Here is a 13530-nt window from a genome sequence, read left to right as displayed (position 1 = left end):
TCGGCTCACCGCAACCTCCACCTCCTGGGTTCAGGCAATTCTCCTGCCTCAGCCTCCTGAGTAGCTGGGATTACAGGCACGCACCACCATGCCCAGCTAATTTTTTGTAGCTTTAGTAGAGACGGGGTTTCACTGTGTTGACCAGGATGGTCTCGATCTCTTGACCTCGTGATCCACCCGCCTCGGCCTCCCACAGTGCTGGGATTACAGGCTTGAGCCACCGCGCCCGGCCCTCGTCTCATTTATTTCTAATGCTATTTATTTAAGTCAGTTCTCTTTTATTCTTAGTCTAACTAAGGGCTTGTCAATTTTATCTTTTTAAAAAGACAGGTTCTAGTTTCATTGGTCTTTTCTTATTTTCTTCTTGTCACTGCTTCCTTTACTGCTGCTCTGATATTTGTGGGTTTGTTCTTATTTTTCTAATTACTTGAGGTGTAAAGTTAGCTTGTTTATTTAAGATCTTTTTTTGTTCTTAATTTGGCTTTTATTGCTATAAACTTCACTCTTAAAACTGCTTTTGCTTCCTCCCATAAGTTTAGGTATGTTGTATTTCTATTTCTTTTTTTTTGTATCAGATTTTCTTTTAATTTTCCTTTTGATTTCTTCTTTGACCTACAGGTTGTTCAGGACTGTGCTATTTGGTTTCCACATATTTGTGTGAATTTTCCAGTTTTCCTCTTGCTAGTGATTTTTGGTTTTATATATTATCATTGCTGTTGAAAAAGATACTTGATATTATTTCAGTTTTGTAAATTTTTTAAGACTTATTTTGTGGCCTTGCATAAAATCTTCTTGGAGAATATTTCATTTGTGCTTGAGACTAATGTGCATTCTGCTGCTGTTGGATGGAATCGTGTGTGTGTGTGTGTGTGTGTGTGTGTGTGTGTGTGTGTATTAAGTTGATGAAGTCCATGGTTTCTTTACTGACTTTTTTGCCTGGATAATCTATCCATTGTTGCAAGCGGGGAATTAAAGTCCCTACTATTATTGTATTGTATTCTATTTCCCCCTTCAATCTGTCAATGCTTGCTTCATATATTTAGGTTATCTGATATTGGGTGTATATATATTGAAATTATATCCTCTTGCTGAATTGACACTTTTACTATTATATAATTAACTTCTTTGTCACTTGTGACAATAGGTTTTGACTTAAAACCTATTTTGTCTGAAATACATATAGATACTCCTGCTCTCTTTTGGTTTATATTGGCCTGAAACATTTTTTCTATCCTTTTATTTTTTAGCCTACATAGGTCCCTAAAGTTTGTTTCAAGCACATGTAGTTGGGTCTTGATATTTTTTATTATTATACTTTAAGTTCTGAGATACATGTGCAGAATGCACAGCTTTCTTACATAGGTATACACATGCCATGGTGGTTTGCTGCACACATCAACCGTCATCTACATTTTTCCTAATGCTATCCCCTAGCTCCTCACTCCAGACAGGCCCTGGTGTGTGATGCTCCCCTCCCTGTGTCCATGTGTTCTCATTGTTCAACTCCCACTTATGAATGAGAACATGCAGTGTTTGGTTTTCTATTCTTGTGTTAGTTTGCTGAGAATGATGGTTTCCAGCTTCATCTATGTCCCTAAAAAAGGCATGAATTCATCCATTTCTATGGCTGCATAGTATTCCATGGTGTATATGTGCCACATTTTCTTTATCCATTCTATCATTGATGGGCATTTGGATTGGTTCCAAGTCTTTATTATTGTGAACAGTGCTGCAATAAACATATGTGTGCATGTATCTTTATAGTAGAATTATTTATAATCCTTTGGGTATATACCCAGTAATGAGATTGCTGGGTCAAATGGTATTTCTGGTTCTACATCCTTGAGAAAATGCCACACTGTCTTCCACAATGGTTGAACTAATTTACACTCCCACCAACAGTGAAAAAGCGTTCCTATTTCTCCACATCCTCTCCAGCATCTGTTGTCTCCTGACTTTTTAATGATTGTCATTCTAATTGGCATGAGATGGTATCTCATTGTAGTTTTGATTTGCATTTCTCTAATGACCAGTGATAATGAGCATTTTTCATATGTTTGTTAGGGGCATAAATACCTTCTTCTAAGAAATGTTTGTTCATATCCTTCACCCACTTTTTGATGGGGTTGTTATTTTCTTGTAAATTTGTTTAAGTTCCTTGTAGATTCTGGATGTTAGCCCTTTAACAGATATATTGCAAAATTTTTCTCCAATTCTGTAGTTTTCCTGTTCACTCTGATGATAGTTTCTTTTGCTGTGCAGATGCTCTTTAGTTCAATTAGATCCCATTTCTCAATTTTGACCTTTGTTGCCACTGCTTTTGGTGTTTTAATCATTAAGTCTTTGCCCATTCCTATATCGTGAATGGTATTGCCTAGGTTTTCTTTTAAAGTTTTTATGGTTTTTGTTCTTATGTTTTAATTTTAATCCATCTTGAGTTAGATTTTGTATAAGGTGTAAGGAAGGGGTCCAGTTTCAGTTTTCTGCATATGACTAGCTGGTTTTCCCAACACCATTTATTAAATAGGGAATCCTTTCCCCATTCTTTGTTTTTGTATGGTTTGTCAAAGATCAGATGGTGGTAGGTGTGTGGTGTTATTCTGAGGCCTCTGTTCTGTTAATTGGTCTATATATCTGTTTTGGTACCAGTAGCATGCTGTTCTGGTTACTGTATCCTTGTAGCATAGTTTGAAGTCAGATAGCGTGATACCTCCACCTTTGTTCTTTTTGCTTAGTATTGTCTTGACTATATGGGCTCTTTTTGGTCCCATATGAAACTTAAAGTAGTTTTTTTGTAATTCTTTGAAAAAAGTCAATGGTAGCTTGATGGGGGTGGCATTGAATCTATAAATTACTTTGGGCAGTATGGCCTTTTTAACAATATTGATTCTTCCTAACCATGAGCATAGAATATTTTTCCATTTATGTCTTCTCTTATTTCCTTGAGCAGTGGTTTGTAGTTCTCCTTAAAGAGGTTCTTCACATCCCTTGTAAGTTGCATTCCTAGGTATTTTATTCTGTTTATACCAATTGTGAATGGGAGTTCACTCATGATTTGGCTCCCTGTCTAATGTTGGTGTAGGAATGCTTGTGATTTTTGCACATTGATTTTGTATCCTGAGACTTTGCCAAAGTTTCCTCTTAGCTTAAGGAGATTTTAGACTGAGATGACGGGGTTTTCTAAATATACAATAATGTCCTCTGCAAAGAGAAAATTTGATTTCCTCTCTTACTATTTGAATACCCTTAATTTCTTTCTCTTGCCTGATTGCCCTGACCAGAACTTCCAGTACTATGTTGAATAGGAGTGGTGAAAGAGGGCATCTTTGTCTTGTGCCAGTTTTCAAAAAGAATGCTTCCAGTTTTTGCCCGTTCAGTATGATATTGGCTGTAAGCTTGTCATAAATAGCTCTTACCATTTTGAGATATGTTCCATCAATACTTGGTTTATTGAGAGTTTTTAGCATGAAGGGGTGTTGAATTTTATTGAAGGCCTTTTCTACATCTATTGAGATAATCATGTGTTTTTTGTCATTCGTTCCATTTATGTGATGGATTACATATATTGATTTGCATATGTTGAACCAACCTGGCATTCCAGGGATGAAGCCAACTTGATCGCAGTAGATGAGCTTTTTGATGTCCTTCTGGATTTGGTTTGACAGTATTTTATTGAGGATTTTCACATTGATGTTCATAAGGGATATTGGCCTGAAATTTTCTTTTTTTGTTTTGTCTCTGCCAGTGTTTGGTATCAGGATGATGCAGGCCTCATAAAATGAGTTAGGGAAGAGTCCCTCTTTTTCCATTTTTTGGAATAGTTTCAGAAGGAAAGGTACCAGCTCCTCTTTGAACCTCTCATAGAATATGGCTGTGAATCTGTCTGGTCCTGGGCTTTTCTTGGTTGGTAGGCTATTAATTACTCCCTCAATTTCAGAACTTTTTAATTGATTTATTCAGGGATTCAACTATTTCCTGGTTTAGTCCTGGGAGGGTGAATGTGCCCAGGAATTTATCCATTTCTTCTAGATTTTCTAGTTTATTTGCATAGAGGTGTTTATAGTATTCTCTGACGGTAGTTTGTATTTCTGTGGGATCAGTGGCAATCTCCCTTTTATCATTTTTTATTGTGTCTATTTGATTATTCTCTCTTTTCTTCTTTATTATTTTGGCTAGCAGTCTATTTTGTTAATCTTTTCCAAAAAAACAGCTCCTGTATTTATTGATTTTTTTGAAGGCCTTTTCATGTCTCTATCTCCTTCAGTTCTGCTCTCATCTTAGTTATTTCTTGTCTTCTGCTAGCTTTTGAATTTATTTGACCTTGCTTCTCTAGTTCTTTCCATTGTAATGTTAGGGTGTGGAATTTTAGATCTTTCTTGCTTTCTTCTGTGGGCATTTAGTGTATAAATTTCCCTCTAAATCCTGCTTTAGCTGTGTCCCAGGGATTCTGGTATGTTGTGCCTTTGTTCTCATTGATTTCAAAAAACTTGTTTACTTCTGCCTTAATTTTTTACTCACCCAGTAGTCATTCAGGAGCAAGTTGTTTGGTTTCCATGTATTAGGCAGTTTTGAATGAGTGTCTTAATCCTGAGTTCTAATTTTATTGCACTGTTGTTTGAGAGGCTGTTTGTTTTGATTTCCATTCTTTTGCATTTGCTGAGAAGTGTTTTACTACCAATTATGTGGTCAACTTTAGAATGAGTGCTAGGTGGTGCTGAGAAGAATGTATATTCTGTTGATTTGGGGTGGAGAGTTCTGTAGATGTCTATTAGGCCCACATGATCCAGGGCTGAGTTCAAGTCCTGCATATCCTTGTTAATTTTCTACCTCATTGATCTTTCTAATATTGACAATGGGGTGTTAAAGTCTTCTTCTATTATTGTGTCAGAATCTAAGTCTCTTTGTAGGTCTCAAGGACTAGCCTTGTTAATCTGGGTGTTCCTGTATTGGGTGCATATGTATTTAGGATAGTTAGTTCTTCTTGTTGCATTGATCCCTTTACCATTATGTAATGCCCTTCTTTCTCTCTTTTGATCTTTGTTGGTTTAACGTCTGTTTTATCAGAGACTAGGATTGCAACCCCTGCTTTTATTATGCCTTCCATTTGCTTGGCAAATATTCCTCTATCCCTTTATTTTGAGCCTATGTGTGTCTTTGCACATGAGATGGATCTCCTTACAGCACACTGATGGGTCTTGACTCTTTATCCAATTTGCTAGTTTGTGTCTTTTAATTGAGGCATTTAGTCTGTACACATTCAAAGTTAATATTGATCTTTGTAAATTTGATCTGTCATTATGATGCTAGCTGGTTGTCTTTTTCTGTTAATTGATGCAGTTTCTTCATATTGTCAATGGTCTTTACAATTTGCTGTGTTTTTGTGGTGGCTGGTACTGGTTTTTCCTTTCCATATTTAGTACTTCCTTCAGAAGCTCTTGTAAGGCATGCCTGGTGGTGACAAAACCTCTCAACAGTTTCTTGTCTCTAAAGGATTTTATTTCTCCTTCACTTATAAAGCTTAGTTTGGCTGGATATGAAATTCTGGATTGAAAATTATTTTCTTTAAGAATGTTGAATATTTACTTCCCCTCTCTTCTGGCTTTTAGGGTTTCTGAAGAGAGATCTGCTGTTAGTCTGATGGGCTTCCCTTTGTGGGTAATCCAACCTTTCTCCCTGACTTCCCTTAACATTTTTTCCTTCATTTCAACCTTGGTAAATCTGATGATTATGTGTCTTGGTTTGCTCTTCTTGAGGAGTATCTTTGTGGTATTTTCTGTATTTCCTGAATTTGAATGTTGGCCTTTCTTGCTGGATTGGGGAGTTCTCCTGGATAATGCCCTGAAGTGTGTGTTTTGGTCCCATTCTCCCCATCACTTTCAGTTACAGCAATCAAACATAGGCTTGGCCTTTTCACATAGTCCCATATTTCTTGGAGGCTTTGTTCATTCCTCATCATTCTTTTTTCTCTAATCTTGTCTTCATGCTTTATTTCATTAAGTTGATCTTCAGTATCTGATATCCTTTCTTCAATTTGGCTATTGATACTTGTTTCAATATAAAGTTCTTGTGCTGTGTTTTTCAGCTCCATCAGGTCATTTATGTTCTTCTCTAAACTGGTTGTTCTAGCTAGCAATTCCTCTAACCTTTTTTCAAGTTTCTTAGCTTCCTTGCATTGGGTTAGAACATGCTACTTTAGTTCAGAGGAGTTTGTTATTACCCCTTTCTGAAGCCTGCTTCTGTCAACTCGTCAAACTCATTCTCCATCCAGTTTTGTTCTCTTGCTGGTGAGGAGTTGCGATCCTTTGGAGGAGAAAAGGCATTCTAGTTTTTGGAAATTTCAGCCTTTTTGTGCTGGTTTTTCCTCATCTTTGTGGATTTATCTATCTTTGGTCTTTGATTTTGGTGACCTTTGGATGGGATTTTTGTGTGAACGTCCTTTTTGTTGGTGTTTATGCTATTGTTTTCTATATGCTGGTTTTCCTTCTAACAGGACCCTATGCTGCAGGTCTGCTGGAGTTTGCTGGAGGTCCACTCCAGACCCTGTTTGCCTGGGTATCACCAGTGGAGGCTGCAGAACAGCAAAGATTGCTACCTGTTCCTTCCTCTGGAATCTTCGTCCTAGAGGGGCACCTGCCAGATGCCAGCCAGAACTCTCCTGTATGAAGTGTCTGTCGATCCCTGCTGGGAGGTGTCTCCCAATCAGGAGGCATTGGGGTCAGGGACCTACTGAAGAGGCAGTATATCCCTTAGCATTGCTTGAGCACTGTGCTGGGAGATCTGGTGCTCTCTTCAGAGCCAGCAGGCTGGAACGTTTAAGTCTGCTGAAGCTGTGCCTACAGCTGCCTCTTCTCCCAGATACTTTGTCCCAGGGAGATGGGAGTTTTATCGATAAGCCCTGACTGGGGCTGCTGCCTATCTTTCATAGATGTCCTGCCTAGAGAGGAGGAATCTAGAGAGGCAGTCTGGCTACAGTGGCTTTGTGGAGCTGTGGTGGGCTCTGCCCGGTTCGAACTTCCTGGGGGCTTTGTTTACACTGTGAGGTGAATACCATCTACTCAAGCTTCAATAATGGTGAATGCTCCTCCCTGCACCAAGCTCAAGTGTTCCAGGTCAACTTCAGACTGCCCTATCCTGGCTGCAAGAATTTCAAGCCAGTGGATCTTAGCTTGCTGGGCTCCATGGTGGCAGAATCTGCTGAGCTAGAACTCTTGGCTCCCTGGATTCAGCCCCCTTTCCAAGGGAGTGAACAGTTCAGACTCACTGGCATTCCAGGAGTGCCACAGGGATATGAAAAAAAAAACTCACTCAGCTAGCTCATGGTCTACCCAAATGGCAGCCCAGTTTTTTGCTTGAAACCCATGGCCCTGGTGGCATAGTCACTCAAGGGAATCTCCTGGTTTATCAGTTGCAAAGACTGTGTGAAAAACATACTTCTGGGCTGGAGTGCACTGTTCCTCAAGGCACAGTCTCTCAGGGGTTCCCATGGCTACAGAAGGGAGTTCCCCAACGCCTTGTGCTTCCAGTTGATGCAACACCCCACCCTGCTTCAGCTTGCCCTCCATGGGCTGTACCCACTCTCTAACCAGTCTCAGTGAGATGAACCAGGTATCTCAGTTGGAAATGCAGAAATCACCCACCTTCTGCATTAATCTCTCTGGGAGCTGCAGACTGGAGCTGTTCCTATTTGGCCATCTTGCCAGCCACCTTTGGGTCTTGATTTTTTACCCACTCAGTGACTCTGTGTCTTTTCATTGGATAAATTAGTCTATTTACTTACTAATTAGATAAGGACTTACTATTGCCCTTTTGTTGATTTTTTTCTGGTTGTTTTATAGTTTCTTTGTTCTTTCTTTTTGCTGTCTTTGTGAATTAATTTTATACAGTGGTATGTTTTAAATTCTTTCTCATTATCATCTGTGTATCTACTATAGGTCTTTGCTTTGTGGTTACCATGAGGCTCACATAAAACATCTTGTAGTTATAACACTATTTTAAGCTGATAGTAACTTAACTTTGATCACTTACAAAAATTTCACACACTTACCCCACATGCACACACATACATTTTAAGTATTTGATGTTACAGTTATTTTTTTATATTGTGTATCCACTAACAAATTATTTTAGCTACAGTTTTTTAAAACAACTTTGTCCTTTAACTTTTATACTAGAGTTAATATTGATTTTTACATCACCATTACAGTATTAAAGTATTCTGAATTTAACTATATGTTTAATTTTACCAGTGAGTTTTAAATTTTGTCCTATGTTTTCAGGTTGCTATTTATCATCCTTTCATTTCAACTTGAAGAATTCCCTTTAGCAATTCTTGTAAGATAGGTCTAGTGGAGATGAACTCCCTCAGCTGTGGTTTGTCTGAGAATGTATTTATCTATCCTTCATTTCTGAAAACAGCATTGCCTTGGAAATATTCTTGGTTGGCAGGGGTTTTTTGTGGATTTTTTGTTTGTTTGTTTGTTTGTTTGTTTGTTTTTTAGCACTTTGAACATAGTAACTCACTCTCTCTTCCTACAAGATTTTTGCTAAGAAATCTGCTGATAATCTAATGGGAGTTTCCTCAATTGTAATAAATCTCTCTTTTCTTGCTGCTTTCAAAATTCTTTTTTTTTTAATCTTTGATTTTTGACAATTTGATTATAATGTGTACCACTGGAAGTCCCTTTGGGTTTAATCTGTTTAGAGACCTTTAAGCCTCATGTACCTAAATAAAACCAGATACTATATCTATTCTATTAGGAAGTTATCAGCTGATAACTATTAGGAAGTTATCAGCCATTATTTCTTTAAGTAAGATTTGTGTACCTTCCCTCTCTTCTTATTTTGGGATTTCTATAATCCTTATTTTATTCTCTTGATGGTACCCCATAAATCCCATAAACTTTCTTCATTCCTTTTCATTATCTTCATTTTCCTGCTCTGAATGGATAATTTTAAATGAGCTGTCTCCAAGTTAGCATTCTTTTTTTCCTGCTTGATCAAGTCTGCCATGGGAGTTCTATATTGCATTTTCCATTTCATTTATTGTACTTTTCAGCTCCATAATTTCTGGGATTTTTAAAAATGATTTCTGTCTCTTCATTTAACTTCTTGTTATATTCATAAATTTTCTGATTTTATTGAGTTGTCCATCTGGGCCCTCTTGTAGCTTACTCAGCTTCCTTAAAATATTTATTTTGATGTTTCTGTCAGGCAATTAATGGAGCTCCACCTCTTTCAGATTGGTTACTAGAAAAGTGTGTTGTTTTGGTGGTGACAAATTTCCTTGTTTTGTTTGTATTCCTTGAAGTCTTGTATTCTTGTCTTTGCATTTGAAGATTCTGTCACCTTCTTCAGTCTTTACTGTCTTGCTTCAGGAGAGAAACACCTCACCAGTCAGCCAGATGAGGGATTCTGAGTCTCTGTCAGACTTTTGCTATGGATGTGCCTGCTTCACCTATTTTGTTTCCTCTTGGGCAGAATTTCTTAAAATTGTTTGTCCTCTCTCAATCCCACAAAGCCAGGCTGGGTGCTGGGAGTCTCTCACTTGTTTTTTTAGGCAACACTCTGAAATGCTCAAGTTTGTGTTGTAGCCAAGCACATGAAAGGAGCTAGCTACAGTTATAGATGGGAGGCTGAGAAATACAATGTGTTGGGAGAACCTTTGGGTCAGTTATGGTGGTCCACAGGTAAGGCATACTGAACAGCCCATGGGCAAACTTTCTGTTGGAGAATAGTAGAATATACAGCTCTTTGTTTAATTTTAAACTTTGGTTGCTGAGAGTCCCTACCTCTCCTCTCAGCTCCTAGCCTCTCCCAGCCACTCAGCCATATTGATTCCCTCAGTACTCTAAATGGGGCAAGAAAGAGGTAGGCCTCTTGAACAATGTCTCACACAATTGGAAAAGCCTCACTCACTACATTTTTACTTTCCCCTGTGGGGGCAATTGTAAGCTGAAGGAGTTTCTCCTGGCATTGAGCTCTGCCGCCTTGAGGGAGAAGTGAAATTGGTAAAATGAAATTATTCTTTTTACTGTCTTCTGTGAATTTACTCTCATAAGTTCTGCTCTAATGGTATGCTAGAATTTCTCAGCTGGACTCCCAAACTCCCACAAAAATATTCTCATCTGCAGATGCTTGCCAAAATCAGTAAACTGTGAGATGTTAGAAAACTCCTATTCTGCCATCTTGCTTATGTCACTCTGAAAATGTCCTTATTTCACCCTCATTTTTATAGTTGGGGGATAATAGTTTGATGGTTCATAGGATTTTAGTTGAAAACCATCTTCCTTCAGAGGTTGGATATATTTCTATGTAATTTTCTCATTCTAAATATTTTTTGAGAAGTCAAATGTCATCTAGATTTTGATCCTTTGTATGAAACCTGATTTTTCTCTCCTCTCTTAATTCTCAATACTCATTGAATGAGTGAGCTTTTCTTTTTTTATTTTTATTATTTTATTATACTTTAAGTTCTGGGGTGCAGATCATGCAGGATTGTTACATAGGTATGCACATGCCATGGTGGTTTTCTACATCCATCCCCCCATCATCTACATTAGGTATTTCTTCTAATGTTATCCCTTCCCAATCTCCCCCACCCCCTGCTATCCTTCCCCTAGCTTCCCCACCCCTCAACAGGCCCCCGTGTGTGATGTTCCCCTCCCTGTGTCCATGCATTCTCATTGTTCACCCACTTAGGAATGAGAACATGCAGTGTTTGGTTTTCTGTTCTTGTGTTAGTTTGCTGAGAATGATGGTTTCCAGCTTCATCCATGTCCCTGCAAAGGGCATAAACTCATCTATTTTTATTGCTTCATAGTATTCCATGGTGTATATGTGCCAACTTCTCTTTATTCAGTCTATCACTGATGGGCATTTGGGTTGGTTCCAAGTCTTTGCTATGTAATCTGAAATAATCTTGTTCATTTTTAGAAATTACTGAAGTATTCTTGAAGTGTTCCTTTAGTATTTTCTATCCTGTGTGTTCTCAGTTTACTCTCCTTAGAACTTCTATTACTCGGATACTGTCTCAACTATTCTAAATTTATCTTTACTGCTTTTTTGCCTGATATTACCACATTTTCTGGAAGACTTCTTCACATTTATCATTTGATTTTTCTATAGAGTTTTTCTTTCAGTCATTCTTCTAAGTTAGAATATCAATTTAAGAAAAAAGTCATGAAATCTTTTTTCTCCCATTTTTTATGTCTGTAACCTTGGCACAATGTCTGGCACTTTTAAGTCTCAAAGAACAGCAGCTTTAAGAGTGTGTGTATATATTCACACACATACACATAGATTAATAAGATATATATATTTGCACAGTATATATTATATTCTTTCAGTACACTAATTCTTACCTTTTTCCTATATTCTCTGAGGTAGACAAATTTTACACTTTTATACCTGAATCCAGATCATTTTGATATGTTTTTCATTCTTTTTTTGACTTACATCCTCTGATTTTTTTTTATTTCTAATAATTATAGATAACATTATTACAGCACTTTGTGCCAATTGCTTTTCTATATAATCTCTTTTAATCCTCATTACAACTCTATGATAAAACCATTCATATAATCAGTTTTTTTCAGAGTGGGAAGCTAAGGCATTGGGATTTTGAAGGACTTGCCTAGGACTACCCAGCCAGAGGGTATACAGCTAGGATTCTATCTTAAACCAACAGACTGTGCTCTGAATTATTTTAAATTTAAACTGTAAACAACATAATACAAATTTTTAAACAAATAATATAGCACCATTTTTACCACAGTAGGCAATTCCATTTTCAGTAGAAGATAAAGAGACATCATCTTTTCCTTAAAATTATATTTTAATTTACTTCTGCTTTCATGTCCTGCTTTACACATAATTTAAGTATATACCATTTTAAGGCAGGAACCTGTGGAGATAAGGCATTATGCATGCCAGCATGCAATGAGTCCAGATTGGAGAGTGAACAGAAAAAGCTAAACAAAGAAAATGAGAAGTTTATACTACTTTTCAAGATATTTAAAGTAAAGAATTTTATGGGAAAATGTTAAGGATGATTCATAAGTTAGATTATTAACCTCGCCGCCCTTTTTTTAGTGACTATTTAATGAAAGTTCTGGGTATTATGGCCTTCCAAAAAAAAAAAAAAAAAAGAAAGGAAAGAGAGAGAGAAAGAAAGAAACAGGCTTTCTCATTAAATTCATATATAATGGAGCTCCAAAACTTTTGGGGGCTCTTATTTAGAAGTCAAAATAGTTCAGTAATAATTTTAGAACTGCATAATTTCTGGCAAAATTTTAAATACAGAGAAATGGGGTGAGAAATGTCACAAACCTCCCTTTGGACCCCCATTTGGCAGTGGATAAGTGACCTGTCCTGGATTTTGCTACCTTCCTGCTGCTTCAAGGGCTCTAAAGTCTTGTGGACATGGTAGTCTAGATGAATGGAATATGGAAAGGTGAAATATTTTGTTTCTTGAGTATCCATCATCAAAAAGGTCAATTATATACTGCCACAAAGTGTTCCTTATCCTTCTGTCAGATGTGAAGTACTAGGAAAGGCCAGTTCTTTTTGGAAATTTTCACATCCTTGATAATAGTTTCAAAAATTTAGAGAAAGTGGTACTGCAGGCATATCATATAGTAACAGCTTGGTATAGCTTCTTCCCCTTCTAACTTCTTTAGGGTCTGCTACATTAATTCATTTACATCAATTAGTTGAAATGTCCCCCACATCTTTTATTCCTCTGACCTTCACATTTATGGATTAGGTTTGCAGCTTCTGTATTTTCAGTTTCATAGAAAACTTTGTGTGTGTGTTTGTGTTTTTTTGTTTGTTTTGTTTTTTTTTTCTTTTTTTTTTTGTCACATAGCCAATAGCACAGCTGTGACAACAGATGAGCAATTCTCCAAGGGCAAATAGCCAGGCTGGCTACCTCAGAGACTCCAGGGAGGACCCAAGGAAAGCTGCTTGACTCTTCATACTTTCAGGCAGATGCAGAGCTATACTCTGTACAGCCAACAAAAATGAATTGTATAAAATTTACCAGAGCCCCATATTACTTTCAGGGGGAGCATTTTTCAGTTTTGGAATGTGTTCTTAAGTATGTGTTCAACTTTCCTAACCTTATAAAATGATTATTGGAAGTAAAGATTTTATCTTGTTTTTTTTAATACCTACTTGTTCTCCCTTCTCTCAGTAGTGGCACTATAACTTAATTTAAGCTATTTTTATTTCTTTAGGTTACTAAAGATCAAAGATTTATCTTAGGCCATATATACAATTGTCCTCAATTTTATATCCAATTTTAAACTCTTATCATAAAATATTATTTAACATTCAACCTTTATTAAAAATTATGGGGCCAGGCGCGGTGGCTCACGCCTGTAATCCCAGCACTTTGGGAGGCCGAGGCGGTTGGATCACAAGGTCAAGAGATTGAGACCATCCTGGTCAACATGGTGAAACCCCATCTCTACTAAAAATACAAAACATTAGCTGGGCATGGTGGCACGTGCCTATAATCCCAGCTACTCA

The 13530-nt window shown here is 37.3% G+C and overlaps 1 protein-coding gene across 11 annotated transcripts in view; it reads left to right on the top strand.

Moving 5' to 3' along the window:
• The window catches only part of LRRC7 (leucine rich repeat containing 7), a 579044-nt gene that overhangs the window by 268489 nt on the left and 297025 nt on the right, over positions 1 to 13530 (top strand). The window lies entirely within an intron of this gene.

The sequence above is a fragment of the Cebus imitator genome, unplaced genomic scaffold (genome assembly GCF_001604975.1).
Source record: "Cebus imitator isolate Cc_AM_T3 unplaced genomic scaffold, Cebus_imitator-1.0 Scaffold3, whole genome shotgun sequence".
Lineage (NCBI taxonomy): Eukaryota > Metazoa > Chordata > Mammalia > Primates > Cebidae > Cebus > Cebus imitator.
This window is presented reverse-complemented; position numbering and strand designations above follow the sequence as displayed.